Source organism: Ischnura elegans, chromosome 11, assembly GCF_921293095.1.
Source record: "Ischnura elegans chromosome 11, ioIscEleg1.1, whole genome shotgun sequence".
NCBI lineage: Eukaryota > Metazoa > Arthropoda > Insecta > Odonata > Coenagrionidae > Ischnura > Ischnura elegans.
Genome location: NC_060256.1, coordinates 97,721,299 through 97,734,319, shown reverse-complemented (window position 1 = coordinate 97,734,319; position 13,021 = coordinate 97,721,299).

Genomic DNA, 13,021 nt, shown 5'->3' with positions numbered 1-13,021 from the left:
TTTTCTTGAACCTACTTACCTTTTTTTCTGGAACAAGGGACATTTGTGATTTGATAAAGTTATTCGAAGATTAATTTACAGAGTCTTTAATTTTGCATTCTTTCAATAAAGCTACAATATCGCTATAAATATTTACATTATTTGTGGAGTTTTAAAATTCTATCCAACACATCATAGGTACTTTTCATACATGAAAGAGGCTTGAAAAAGTGGAGTGAATTTGCCTATTGCTTTTAATTCCCTTTTTCAGTGGTATACTTTGATATTATTATGAATTTATATAATGAGTAAGTAATAAGAGGTGGTGCGCACTCTTCCAAATGCTTTAATATTATAGCACACGGCTTCACGACCACATCCCAAAATGCTGAATACTTATTCATCTTCACCAGAGAATTTACGCTCCACCGAAAGAGCTTTCTGAGTTTCTAGCTTTTTCTAAGCCTTATATGCTTCCTGAGTTTTCAAACTATCAGCTAAAGCAGCTTCCACAGTCGCACTTTCAAGACACTGTTCCCTCATTGATGACGCATCCCTGGTCTGCTCTGAAGTGGTAAGGTACCCAGGGCAATCAGGGAAGATCCTTGGCATGGCACAATCCCTCAGTTTTGTGCTGTTCAATGGTACAGCCAGCAGTTTTCCTGACTTCTCATCGAAGTAGGAGCTTTAATGAAGCACATCTTCAAACAGAAAATGCCGGATACATGCCTTAAAAATAGAGATAATTTTATTGGTAGACGGAAAATCAACTGTATTTCAAGTGAGGAATACCTTCGTTTACCTTAAGGGTGTAGTAAACAAGACTTAAATAATTCGCTTTGCACACAATGGTAGTTAGATTAACAATATTTGATCTGAAATACCAACTTAGACATGGGCCTTATTTATCTCGCTTGTTGGTAGCCCATTTATTCATCCCGAGCGTTTCACATGTTTCCATAATTTATTAACTACTGAAGAATCATTCATTTAATACTCTCGAAGACTTTAAGATTTCACTCTCTACACAATCGTTCTCAGATTAACACGATTAGTTAGTACATATTTCCTATGTAAGAACTACTTAATGCAAAAAAATCTTCTTTTCTAAAACAGTAATACTACCCCATGCATGCGTAAACATACAAATAATGTAAAATGCCATCGTAGGCATGGGTCATATTTATTACACAAGTAGGTATCCCATTTATTCACCCCGAGTGTTTCACATGTTTCCACAATTAACTAATAGCAAAAACTATTCATAACACCCTCAAAAAATAAAGTTCTTCTTAATAACCGCACCTTAGAACACGAGGGTAAGCGCCGTATTTTATTTAGCGTTGATATGCGAGAATTTCAAAGACATTTAAGTAGGTACTGTGAAATAATTAAAACCATTAATTATTCAAGCTATAACGCAAATAATATTGAAATCAACCTGCAAATACACTCGAGAGTAGAATTGTTTCAAGAAGCCAATAACAATTCGTCTACCGGTCAATGCTTGTATCAAATATCTTTTTAATTCACTTTTAGTGACGATCAACATTTACATATGTAACAATAATGCATTATACTAACATTTCCCTGAATAATCACGCCTTCCAAATAGAAAGAAAAAGATAAAAACTCACCTTGGAATATTTCGTCAGCTGGAAGTCTTTTCTTGGAATGGCAAGGTTCGTTTCCTCTTCGTCTCTTCGTCCATAGGAAATTTGAAAACGCACACTTTCGTTTCCTCCGTGTATTTTCCTTTGCACAGAAGCACACAACGCTAGTACACCATTTCTTGAACACTTATATTCAATACTGTTGCCCACAAAACCATCGCAAAAGCTTTCAAACTCCAAATAACTTAGCGTTAAACAACCCAATCACCATTTTCACCGCAATGACTTATAAATATAAACAACTGCAAGTATTGTCGGAAGGCGTGGTTGATAACCTACGGCTCGTGACGTCAGACAATTAGAAGGCATCAGCGCTCAGGCCTTGTCTCTCGGTGGTCGTGGTTAGGCTCCGGTGGTGTAAAATCGGTTGCCATGACTGCAGATTGCGTCAACTCAAGATTAAAATGATACGTAAACTAATTGATTGACGGAAAGTCAGTGTTTTCTACCTGATAAAAAATATTTACCCAAAAATCCTCATTACACTCTCTATGTGAACAACGTGCGTATGCCGTTCTTGTGCCAATAAAAATGTGTTTTATAAATACCATTAATTGATGGTTTAAAGAATATTTTGTGGTGAGTTCGATTACTCATTAATAGTTTATTTTATGAATGCATTTAGGACATGCGGTATTTCTTGGACCACCGAGTATGAACCATTTAATCATACCTTATCTTTATTTCTGCAAAAATTTCTAGACGTCCTTAAAATATGACGTAAAAAATAAAGGAGAATAAGCTATAATTATCGAGTTGATTCAGTTTCTATGTACAACATTGCACGGAACAATTAATCCTCAAAACGAAGAATAAGATTGTTTGCGCCATGCGGAGTTCCTTCCATGTTTATACCCTCTCCTATCCTAGTAGGAAAGAGTTTTTTTTACAAAGGTGCTCACACGTTTTGTTATTTAATAGATAGTTGATTATTTAGATTTGTTTAAGATATAGTTTACTTTGTTTGACGATGGGGATCCAATAGAAAGCTTGGTCAACAATTAAGATCAAATAGGCTGGTTTAGTTTGAGCAGCGTTCCAAGGTTTGTTGGCGACTTAGGGAGTCCTGTGCTACAATAGACACTAGTTTGATTTGTTATTTGTTGTGCGCTCGTGTGAGCGAGAGTGTAATTGTTTAAAAGTATTGTCTTCGTGGCTGTTGGCCGTGCACATTGGAGTGTGAATATGTTGTCGTGTAGTATCGGACGCTGACTGAGGAAGCCAACGACGGGAGACCGACACTCAGGTGAGAGGTGATTTCGGAATGTGTGGGACTCCCGGCGCATATGAAAAATACAGTCCACTTATAATATTGCCGTGTCGCGTACAAATATCGACTGTTATAAAATGCAGGTAAATTATTTTCATTATCACTAAAATATACTCCATCTTCTCATTCATTAAAAGCATTCGAATGACTTTGGGTCGAGAGTACCGATTTTCAAATGCTATCAAACAATTAAATATTCATTCTTTTCAGAAATTTTTTCAAATAGCTGCGAGTGTCAAACTGTGGCTGTTTTAATTTATATCTCCGGTGTTGAATAACTGGTGAACGGCGTTAACACTCGCTTCAATTAGCTCACACCAGTGGGAGGGTGCTTGAAATCTCAGTGCATACCTACGTAACGGTGTAGTTATTTAGAACGAGTCTAACACCTTTTTTTATGTGCGAAGGGAATGTTTCAAATGCAACTATCTCAATATGCTAAATTAAATTACGGTAGATTATATCCTTTACAGACAATTGATAATGCTTTTATTCCCATATTTTTTTTCACATATCTTTTTACCTCCGACAACGCTTTTTGTCTTCTCTTCATAATTGGCTAACGTTGCTGTGAATTATAACTTTATTCGTCATTTTTTTAATTTTACGACTTTAGGTGTATTGATTGATTTGCCAATAATATTTTGAGCTATGAAAGATTTATCGATTCTCTCTATTATTTAACTATGACATATCGCAAGCGTTAATAACTGAGTTTGAATCTAGCTCCTATTCTCGGAAGTACATTTGGGGTGGGTGTAATTGCATGACCTTATATCCCTCGGAGTATATGAATGTGTTATCACGTCGACTGTAAAAATTTTATGGAAAGTATATTTAATTATGTTCTCTTATTTTCATCAAAACTATGATTTATTAGTTCGCTGTCGATTTATTCTGCGTGAATATTTTTTTATTCTTCTGCGGAGGCCCTACAGTTGTGTGCAAAATATTTTTATCCCAATACAGCTCATATTGCATATGATATCTTCGTAGGTGTCATAGTTAAACATTTGGAGAAATAACATATTTTTATTTTAACGTATTTTTTCATTCCAATTAGAAATTTTCTGCAATCCATATATTAATACTCGATCATGGTGAATAACTTTGCAGGTTGTCCTAATTCTTGATGAAAGAAAGCTTATGGATCAAAAGAGAAGACTGGTGTGCATCCCAATCCTAAGAAGGTGCTTAACCCTTTCATTGCGTAACATTTTCTCAGAATTGTTTCACATTGGCGGAGAATTTTTTTTCACTGCATTCACTTTGTTTTTCGAAAATATGTAAACAATTTCAATAAAAAAAGAATTTTTATATTCATTTCACTATTTATTAAACAATTTGTTAATGGCATCACAGTGATGCCATCCGCACCCATGCGAAAAAAATGCTCCGGACATTTATGCAACCCGTTACACAAACATTAGGTGACGACGGGCAACTAATCTTTACGTAGCAACCAAGAAGCTTAAAATAATTTCTGAAATGATGGCGAAATTGAATTGTAAAAGAAGATAAATATATTTTCAGTTATCATCCACTTTCCATCCATCAAATTTTAAGCAAATAAAAGTTTTCGAAGTTTAATTTTCACATTTATAAATTATTAAATTTACCAGTAACTTAGATTTGTATGCAAACATATGAAAGTTATTTTATCTTTTTGACATTTTCTTTTGCGTTAATGCAACAAAAACTAACTAATAATTGTGGAATTCTTTGAAAAAAGGGTTCAAACACAGCCCTGGAACTTCTGCACATCATATATCATCAGAGCCACTTTTTAGTTGTTCTTAGAACGTGAGGAGTATTATTTTTTCTGTTTGTCCTTAGAGTTTCATAGGTGTGTCTTTTTTGAGTAACTCAATAGATATTTCAAGAGATTATTATAATTTTCCATGCATAAACTCAGCAGTGTTGCCATGGAAGGGGGGGTTATGGGTTACAACCCCCGTTGAGGCGCCAAAAACGGGCCCCCGCACCCTCCGGAAGGGCCCTAAAATCTCCGGCAAAAACGGAAAATTAGTTGAAATCGGTCTCCGGAAAAAGTGGTGTGAAGACAAGAAAAATCGAAGATATTTTCTTACATTTTCCAATAATCTGGAATGGATGGCCATCTTGCAATACTTAATACAGTCACACATTAGGTATATCAGACTAAAAATATCTCCCATTCCCTACGAGTAAGATTCCTATGCTCGGTCTTTTCTAATTATAATAGCTCTATTTGGTCGAAGTAAAATATGTAAATTGCTTCAAAGTTAAAAAAACCTTCGCGGAGAAGACCCAATGCAGTGTTCCATGCATACACTTGAGTAAATTGTGCCAGACGTAGTTTTATTGCGAGGAGATATTCTAAGCCTAGTTCACCAAAGGCTGATACATAAACGGTCCTTGGGGTTTGAAAATAGGAATAAAATTAAAAATAAAGGTTTCCACCATATTCCACGTAAGTGGCTAAATATATGTAAAATCCTGAAATTTCCAATAGAAAAAGGCTATACGGTAATATTATAAAAAAATAAAATCTCTATAGGGGAGTGAAAATACACTTAATCGAAAGATGTCCGAAGTAGAGACTGTACTAATGGCGAGAGTCGAAAAAACTGAGAAGGAAGAGCTCACCTTCTCCACGACATGCACATAACAGAATACTTTGCATTTGCATGCATTTCTCATAAGAATGGCAAAAATACTTCTAAAAATAGAGATAACAGGCGACACAGAGCGACTTGTAGTCTTTTCCGCGGTGACATAAAACGACTCTTTTTTTTTGAGCACCGAAATTTGATCATTTTTTCCCCAAAGATTTCCCCAATTCTAATTTCTCATTCAAAATGAAATAAATATAAAAGTTTTCCTAGAACCTTCAATATTTCCCGTGAATAACGAATTGGTGGACGTAATTATTCGCGCCTAGTAACTTCAACAAACTCATACGATGTAAATGAGAAAAAGTCGAAAAAATCTATTTCTTTTTCCGAAACCAATATAATCACACCCCTATTGAAAGGATCGTTCAGAAAATGAGTTGCAAATATGTTATGGAAGAATGTTATGAGTTAAACGGCATTATGTAAATATTAAGTTTAAACAATAATAAAAACAGAAACAGATTATTCAACTGAGTTTAGCGTGTGTATGGTGACCATATTTTGAAATACGAAAATATTTTTCGTCGGTGAGATGAAAGGAAGGTTATGACTAAATATTGTTAACAAAAATTTTAATACGACTAAAACGGGGATAATAAACTTCAAATCTGGCAACATTTAGTACAAATATTCAGAAGAGTAAAGAAATTTCACATTTTAATTTTTTTGTAATGGCGAAAAATCTTACACATTACTCTACAAAGTACTCATTAATGTAAAAAAATGTACTAAAAAAATATAAACTTTTTTCAAAAACGGAGGCCATATCAAGGTAGCCTAATCCAATGTGCGTGCGGGAAACCATCGTGAGAGTAGAAAGAACAGAGCGGAGGATCGTAGGGAGCGATTGAAGGACATAGGCCGGCATGGCATCAATGTGATGCCACCCGCCCGTTGGCAGGACCTATGCTGGGCATCAATGCTATGCCATCCGCACTCAAAGGGTTAAGTACCGTTTGTAATGAATTTCAGTTTGACAGTTTCAATTACCGTCTGGCATAATACCATATTTGATTATTGCTTATGATTCTATTCCTTGGTTTACTTTTTATTGAGTACAGTAAATATTTTCTTTCGACCTCCATTAATTTCACGAATCTTGATTATCACGGAATGTGTTTTGAAAATGATAAGTATGGATGATGGCAAAAGTAGGTACGCAGTTTGGAATTTTTGGTAATTTTATGCCGTAAATACGAATTTAACCGTCAATATTTAGATATCTTTAGTTGAAAAATAATGTGCATTTATTGCACATATGCATCCGTAGTCTTGCTAAGCCCCCATGGCTTGTAAGATGGTTCCGAATATTTCTTATAGAGCGTCAAGTTAGAAATCTAGTTATATAGTTGTATTATTAATTCTAAAAATTTAAATACGCAGTACATGAGTACAATAAATGAAACAGTATTGCAAAATCATAGATGAACCAATAAAATTTTCGTGATTATTTTTTCCTTAATTTCGCCATTTCACTTATTAAAATTTTCTCTTCTTTCCTATCAAACTATTGAACGCAGTGAAAAAAAGAGGTAAAATATATGTAGGTAGCCTTTTTCGTGTAAATTCCAATAATTGTATGTTTTCATCAGGGGAAAATTCATTACAATGTTACTGTATAAGTTCTTAAAGGGAATTTTTTATCTCTAAAAATAATGATCTAATATAGTTAACCATTTGAACAACTTATTTTGCTGTCAACACATTATAATGAACATATTATAATGCTAATTCAATATTACTACAATATGATAACCTATCCACATCACTTATTTTCACAATCCTCTTTTAGTTTCTAATTATAGTATTTAATCGTGTAAACAGCGCCTTTCGCCAAACTGTGATTACATGCCTCAGAACCCTCTCAAATTATTGACGACGGGATTAATATGTTCGACAGATTAAGTCATGTTACGGAAGACCACTCCCTGAGAATGACATAATATTTCGTGATGCCAGTGGTCAATACATCAATAATTTTTAAGTTTGTATGATTACATCTGTCCCACCGCGGACAAATTTCACAAATCAACCCTTGACACCATTCGTTTTGATATATGATGGATTTGTTATTACTACGGATTTTATTATGTTAACTTTCATTCTTACAACTCTTGCTTGTTGGTGCTAAGTTGAAACTTTTTTCCCGTTATCTAGATTTATACATGATTCCACCCACAATTGGTGCAGCCGATACTTATAATTACATTAAAGACCTTTCTCCTCATTGCTCCTGTTGTATTGCGCAGACATTTGTTTCATCTTCACTTTAATTTTTACTTTTTCCTTATATTTTTTGAAATAAGTAAAATTAATCACAGCTTTTATCAGTTAAACCAAAGGCATACGCTAATGGAGTTATTTCGTACTTCGTCACTCTTCCATCATGTCGTGCGAATAATAATCATAATGTATCTAGAATTTATCGCATTTATCCCTATGCCGGCGTCATTTATTCCTCTCCTATATTTCTACACCATAAATTCCATATTTTACTGCAAATAAAACTAATCCAAACTGCGTAAATATTGGATCAGATAAAGTCGTATATAATTAAGGAAAAAATTATGGAAGGTATTGATTCCAATTTATTAATACCATTATAATGAGAGTGTCCCTCAATTATTCCAATGAATGTGATAGGACGTAATAGTGATTCCAGATACATTATAATTTGGTGAAGATATTATGCACTGAATCCGTGTTTCCCTAATTGGAATAACTCTCAGAGCGTGCACTCCGCGTTATGAGATTCATTTGTTGATACGAACCGGAGGAGCGCCGGGTTAGGGTCAAAGGGTCACGAACCACAACGGGGTGTTGGCTGAGCAGATGTATTTGTTTGATGGCCCATATATCGTGATATAATCCCTCAGCTGAAATTTCGAAAAAAGTATGTTCAGTTGATTTCATTACGTCCATGTTCGGTGTCGCAGTTTCGCATAGCAGATTTCCTGAAAGGTCGTATCTGTAGCCAAGCTAATTTTATCTAATAGAATATTTTATAAGATTGTTTTGGGCTCAAGATACCTTAAGCATAATACAAACAAAGTTTGTGTTTCGCCTTGGAGGAAGAGGTTCGGTGGTGAAACTGGAGGCATAGTCGACCGGCGCAAAACCCGGCTGAGACAAATTATTATTTTCATGGTGAATTTGACCCTTGGTGTACATAACGTTGCATCTTACGCTTGATTGTGCCCCGAGTCGCTCTTTATTTGCAGTGCTTAGGGAAACGCCCTTCGATGAGTAAGTGACAAAGTGGGCTTTATTCTTCTCCGACAGTGGCTTAGCAAGCTAAGACCTTCGTCTCCTGCGTCGCATTGTGGATTTGAGACGTTGGCTCCTTCTTCGGTTAGCCCAGTCTGGAATTTTCCTTATTCCAAATAACTATTTAAGGTACCCATGTTCGCTGACCATATGCTGTGCATAATTTTTTTCGGGTATTCCCAGTGAGGAAATACAATATAAAGGCCATAATAATGCGATTTCCATCATTATACACATGATTAACGCTTGTAACATCGCTATATTTCCCTTTTTATGCAAGTAATACCTAAGGGGACAGTTTTAGAAATAAATTCTGCGCAAAAATGCAGAAAAAGTAGCTTCAAATCGTGAAATGCCATGCTCCCGGACCGATTTTTAAGAGCTCCTCGCCTTTCATTTGTTTTTGCAACGCAGAGCTGTAAAGGGCCAAATTTGTCGATGGAGCCCAAGTCGCGTCGACGCAAAGCCGAGCTGTGAAGCCACCCGTGGCCTTCACAACGCGCAGTCCATCTCATTCATGAAGCAGCAGCCGGTGTCCACGAGCTGGTCGTTGTGATGGGGGCGGTCGCATTCAGTCGGGACGGGTCGGATGCGGATATGTCACGTGGGAAGAAAAGGCGACGACAACACTGGCGGTCGTATACTCTGCATGTCAGTTAGGAGAGCCTCTTAGCGTCCATTCATTGGTTGCTTCGGCAGATGCACGACGAAGCCTACAAACTCATTTCTTCCAAGCTTCAACGATGTCGTTGCCGAATCGCGCTTGCTTAGCCGACCACCGTCGTACCCCCAGAAATATCTCTCTCCAAAGTGTTCATCCGCCTGCGGAATTTTCTTCATTCAGCATGTAAGTATAGCTGAGCGTGCGGGCATATGAACACCGAGTTCAACATAATTGCGCCTAAGCTCAGTGCTTTATATGATTGGTGTGGTACCTGGCAATTAGAGTTAAATCTTAACAAATGTTTTGTTATGAATATGTGCGAAAAATCCACAGAGAAAAAATCATTCGCCTATGACCGGGTTTCGAACCCGGATCCCTCGATTTCTGGCCGAGTGCTTTAGCCAGTTAAGCTACCGAGGCGTCATTCTTCCCTGTGGAAATTTGTGGACTATACCGGACAAGGTGGTATGGACTGCTGAGCATATTATGCGACGAGCAGTCCAAATCGTGCGCACGGCGCCACAGCTGGAGAGTAAAGTCCGAACTTTGAACACGTATAGGTGTTCTCTCTTTTTTTTTTCTCTGTGGATTTTTCGCACAACTGTGCATTGCGGGTGACTCCCGTAAAAGTTATCACCGTGGCTAGTCCCGGTATACTTAAATTCGTCAAAGAGAGAACACCTATACGTGTTCAAAGTTCGGACTTTACTCTCCGGCTGTGGCGCCGTGCGCACGATTTGGACTGCTCGTCGCATCATATGCTCAGCAGTCCATACCATCTTGTCCGGTATAGTCCACAAATTTCCACAGGGAAGAATGACGCCTCGGTAGCTTAACTGGCTAAAGCACTCGGCCGGAAATCGAGGGATCCGGGTTCGAATCCCGGTCAAGGCGAATGATTTTTTCTCTGTGGATTTTTCGCACAACTGTGCATTGCGGGTGACTCCCGTAAAAGTTATCACCGTGGCTAGTCCCGGTATACCTAAATTTGTTATGAATACTTGGAAAAAGAAAGAATGCGCCAACGAAAAGTATTCCATTTATTGAGCAAAGTTGCTAAATTTAGGTTCGATTAATTATGCTCTGGGCAACTCATGACTCCAAATGCTTTGCCTGTTGAATATCGCGATGTATTCAAGCCATTCAGGAACAGGACAAACTCGCTGCCAATTGAGGCGTTTGACTCAAAACATCTGTAGTTAAAAATGGTGCGCTTTTGTCGTAAATATCAATACCAATTTTAGTTCTTTCTGGAATCAGCTATCCAGGGTCGAAATTTCGTGATGCAATTTTTCTCCACTCTGTAAATTTGATTTCTATCTCATGCCGCGTATTCTGCGTGTCAATTCTAAGTTTGAATGGATTTTATAGTGAATTGACCTGGCCTGCGCACCTCCCAAGTTGGTCTTCAATTCACAGCAAGTACAATGCTCTTTCAGTGTAATCATAAATCCTTTTTTATCCTCCCCATCATTCCAACCCTCAAACACTGTTTTCAATATCCCATCCCTGCTCAGCGCTATTTCCACCCAATCCTTGAGCCCTGTCCGTATCTCATTTCGAAGCTTCTGCTTCCAACCCACCATACCCAGCACAGCGTCTTTTCTCCTCTCATCGGCTCTTTGCTATTCATAAATGCTTCCTTTCCCTCCGTAATTTCTCTTCTCATGTCCTCTCTACCGTGTACGTTAACGTCTTATACTCTTCCCAAATAATTAGGGAGCTCCACTTGCTTTTCTTCATCTAATTTAATATTCGGCCGTCTCTCATTCTTTTATCTGAAATCTTTGTAAAATAGCATTTGCTGAGTTTAGTCCCGGTTACAAAAACTATGCCACTTAGGAGCCGAATAGTCGCAAATGGCAATGCCGCCGAACTACGCCTCCGTATCGGTGAACAGCTAACATTTTGAGTCGGAAGGGAGGGACTATTTTTCGATGTGGTCTTAAAAGAGATCATCGAGGAGGGGAATTAGACCAGGAAAGTGATTTTTTTGTTGGAGTGCGTGAGAGTTGACCTCCGAACGAGCGCGAGTTCCTCACGGAATTGTGTTATGAAATATTCTATTCTATGGCGAATGGACGGCAGTGGAGTGTAAAGACAGAAGCCGTCACCAAATAAAAAGGGAATGCCCACACGATGTTCCGCCTAGCATTTATTACACTCCACCATTGTTCGGAGAAAAAACGAATTCCAACGCCAAACTGTTAGGCAAATCTCTCTCTTAACTTAAATCGCTTCTGTCGGATCTGGAAACATGTCGAGGTTCTAATATGATTTTCTCCATGAAGCTCTGAAAGATATATTTTCTCAATTACTCAAACAGTCTAAGCCTATCGTGTAGCTTCCGAGTCTCCAGCAGCTCCCAGCCTAATTCTTCATCTTTTAACGTTTTTGGTACACCCGTGGCAGTATTTGACGAATCGCGTTGCATTCCTTTGTATTTTATTGAGTTAGTATACCATAAGGATATATGAGCTTTTGAAACCTTCGCGAGTATGGATTGTCAGGTTCACGGTATATGTGTACGACCACATCATTTGATTTGGGGTGAATCTGTTAGCAGTGCTAAAACCATGGGCGCTTAAAATTCACCGTTAAATTCACAATAATTCCTATTCCATTTCATTAATCTGCATTCTACTCCTTTCTCTTCTTCTCCCTTCTCTCCTTACCTAACATGAAGCATAATTTTCAAAATGCCTACTCTGGATTGTACTGGGTCCACCCATGCTAAGGTAAATGATAAAGAGACGGATAATGCGTGGAAAGGGGGAGGGATAAGGAGAGGGGTAGAGATAGAATTTAGGAAGGGGGATTTTTTTCCGTTCTTCCATCTGGCGCATAGCACCAGAGCAATGTATTAATAATGATGGTCATGGTGTCGGCAGCAGCAAATATAAGTAATGAAGACGAGAATGAGGAGGAGAACAAGGGGTTGCACCAGGGGCAAGGATAGGGATTTGTGGCTTAAGGATTTGTGATTTGTTGTGCCGATAGGGGTATGAGCAGGTGTGCAGGTTTTTGTGCATGATTGGCTGCTTTCAGGTTCTCTTTCGCATCTGTTCATCTCAGGCGACATGTTTTTGTGCAATTTGATGGGCATTTTCATACGCAAATGTATGGACAAGTTTTTGCGTCCATTCTCCTGTAAGTTTTTCACGCAGTCAAAAGGCTTTACAATTCAATAATTTGACTCAGGGCATTGGAAGAAAGGGGCGTCGAGCACGTAGTTCTATTAATGACGATCAAAATCGTGAGCTAATGTTCATCGAAATGCAACGAAGGTAAATTACCAGGCCAAAAGAATGGGAATATTTTTGTTAAAAGGTGCGTCACGCGTGGCTTGGCAAAAGCGAGCAAGGTCGCTCTGAGTTCTCTGTCGATGTAATGCATCCATGTCTTCGGTCACTTTTTTCAGGGCTAACAACTGCTACGTCTCCGGCCACTCACCCCTTGACTCACTTTCCCGTGTCTCGTTGAATCAGTGTGTTCACTTGGTAGTAAAGGG